Source organism: Opisthocomus hoazin, unplaced genomic scaffold (genome assembly GCF_030867145.1).
Source record: "Opisthocomus hoazin isolate bOpiHoa1 unplaced genomic scaffold, bOpiHoa1.hap1 HAP1_SCAFFOLD_102, whole genome shotgun sequence".
NCBI lineage: Eukaryota > Metazoa > Chordata > Aves > Opisthocomiformes > Opisthocomidae > Opisthocomus > Opisthocomus hoazin.
The window spans coordinates 95,001-97,500 of record NW_027448981.1 but is presented as its reverse complement, the minus strand read 5'-3'; the positions used below and the strand labels follow the sequence as shown (position 1 = coordinate 97,500).

The window sequence follows — 2,500 nt, the reverse complement described above, 5'->3', positions numbered from 1 at the left end:
CCCCAGCCGCGCCGCTGCTGGCCCGCCGGCCCCCCCCCCCCCGCGCTGGGGCGGGGGGGCTCGGCGGCGCAGACGGCGATTGATCGTAAAGCGACGCTCAGACAGGCGTAGCCCCGGGAGGAACCCGGGGCCGCGAGTGCGTTCGAAGTGTCGATGATCAATGTGTCCTGCAATTCACATTAATTCTCGCAGCTAGCTGCGTTCTTCATCGACGCACGAGCCGAGTGATCCACCGCTAAGAGTTGTCTCGGTTTCGGCACCGCCCCGCGCGCGCGGAGGGGCCGGGACCGCTCGCCGAGAGCGGCCCCTTCTCTGAGGACGGCCGGACCGACCGCCGGCCCCGCCGCCGCCCACCCCCCTCCGCACGCGCGGAGGGGGCGCGGCGCGGCGGCGCGACGCGGCGCGACGGAGAGGCCCTCGCCTCGGCTTGACCGTACGAGCACAGGGGAAACGGAAAACAACGGAAAACCCCGAGCGGCCAAAGGGCGGGGGAGCCCGCGCTCCCGACCGACCCTGGGGAAACGTACGCAACACACACACACACACCCTTGGCGCGCTTCGGGGGCGGCCCAGGCGCCCGGGCTCGGACCGGCCTCCCCCCGGAGGCTACGGCACGCCCGGCCGCGACGCCTGCCCGCCTTCGCTCGGGAGCCGGACGCCCGGCTGCGCCCGCGCTGCGACGAGCCGGCTCCGCCCACCACGGTCGCCTCTCGCCCCGCCGGCGAACCTCGGCGCCGACGCCGCCTTCCACCGACGCCGGAGGAAGCGCGGCCGGCCACTGGAGCGCGAGCCGGCGACGCGCGGCCGCCCACCGGCCCGCGCCGGATGGGCGAACCCGGCCACCCCGCCCGGCGGCGGCGGCCGCCACCGCCGCCGCGAAAACCGCCGCCGCAGCCGCTTCTCGCCTCGGCCCCCTGGGGCCGCCGGCACGGCCCCAGCGGAAAGGCGGACGGCGCTGAGCGCGGGGGGCGGCTCCCACTCTCCCCGTTTCCACGCGAAGACCCGGAGCGGGACGCCCCCGCGCCGCGCGCCCGCCCTCGAGACGGAAGCGACGGGCGGGGAAACGCGGGACGGGACGGCCGCCAGCGGATGCGGCCGGGGAACCCTCCCGGACGACCCGACGGACGACCGGCACCGACCGGCACGCCGAGCGGCGCCGCCGCCGCTCGGCCTGGGGGGGTGTGGCTCGCCCCCCCCTTTCTTTCCCTGGGCGCCGAGGGCGGGGCGAGGAGCGGGAGAGGGGAGCGCGGCGCGCCCCGAGCGCGGCCGCAGCGCGAGCGTCCAAAGGCGCGGGGCGGCCCCCCGGCGGCCGCCCCCCCCCCGCGGGGGCTCGCCGCGCCTTTCTTTCCCCCGGCGCGGAGCCCGCGCTCCGGCCGGCGGGTGGCCCCGTTTGCGAGGGCGGGCAGGTCGGCCGCGGCCGACCCGCGCCGCGGTCTCTCCGCCGAGACCGGCCCGCGGAGAGGGGGGGCAGGTTGGGGCAGCGAGACGCCCCCCCTTCTCCGGCACGGCGGCCCGCGGGGGCGGACGCCCCCCCCGCGGCTCGCGCCGTGCCGCTCGAGTCTTTAAACCGCCGCCCGGCTCCTTTGGCCTTTGACCCCCGGACTCGGCCGAGGGAGGGCCGCCGAAGCGCGGACGCTAGGTACCTGGCCCTGGGGTGAGGGAAACGACCTGCATGGCCCCGCGGGGGTGCCTCCCCCGGCTGCCGCCCTCGGGGGAGCGTCCGCCCGCGGGGGCGCGCCCGGCATCCGCCGCCACCACCTCGTCCTCCTTAGCCCCGGGGCCCGGGGTTTCCCTCGATAGCCCGGCGCTGCGCCCGGGGGGAGAGACGTGGCTCGGGCCGCCCGCTCGCGCGGGACGCGACCCGGCCGGGGGGGGGCCTCGCCCGCCCCGGGCGGCGCCAGCGGCCGAGACCGCGCTCGCGCCCCCCCCCTTCCCGCCACGGCTCCCTCTTCGAGAGGCAGCCGTGCCGGGTCGGAGGGGAGGTTCGCGGGTCCGGCCGCCGCGCCGCCCGAAACGCCGTGCGCACACCCGCGCCACGGCCCGGAACGCCCGGAGACAGCCCTGTCCCGCGCGCGGGGGGGTAGACGGCGCCGCCGCTGGCGCCGCCCCACCCCCCCCCCAGGAGCTGCCGCCCCCCGAAGACGGCGACACCCCTCGGCTGTCGCGCTTGCGGCCCCCGGTGCCGCCGCCGTCGCTCGACGCTCGCCCCCCGGCCCGCCGAGCAGGCCGGTGCTCTGCCGGCCGTGCTCGCCGCGTTGCCCCGCCGGCATCCCCCCCTCTTGCTTCCCGCGCAGACGCGGGAAGCGGGGAGCCGGCGGGGGGCGCGGCGTCCGCGGCCGACAGGTCGACGCACCCGCGCGCGTCGGAGGACGAGCCGCACGAGACGACGGCGGCGGCGGGCGACAGGACGAGGAGAGCGCCTCCGGGGAGCGGCGGGGGGAGGGGACGCCCCCTCCCCCTCCCTCACGCACGCACGCGGCTCCCGCGCGGGAGCCGGGCC

The 2,500-nt window shown here is 79.7% G+C and overlaps 1 non-coding gene across 1 annotated transcript; it reads right to left on the bottom strand.

Moving 5' to 3' along the window:
• Window positions 1–91: 91 nt before the first annotated feature.
• On the bottom strand, window positions 92–244 carry LOC142360015 (5.8S ribosomal RNA). The gene has a single exon (XR_012762779.1). It is a non-coding gene; the product is annotated as a 5.8S ribosomal RNA (ribosomal RNA).
• Window positions 245–2,500: the final 2,256 nt, after the last annotated feature.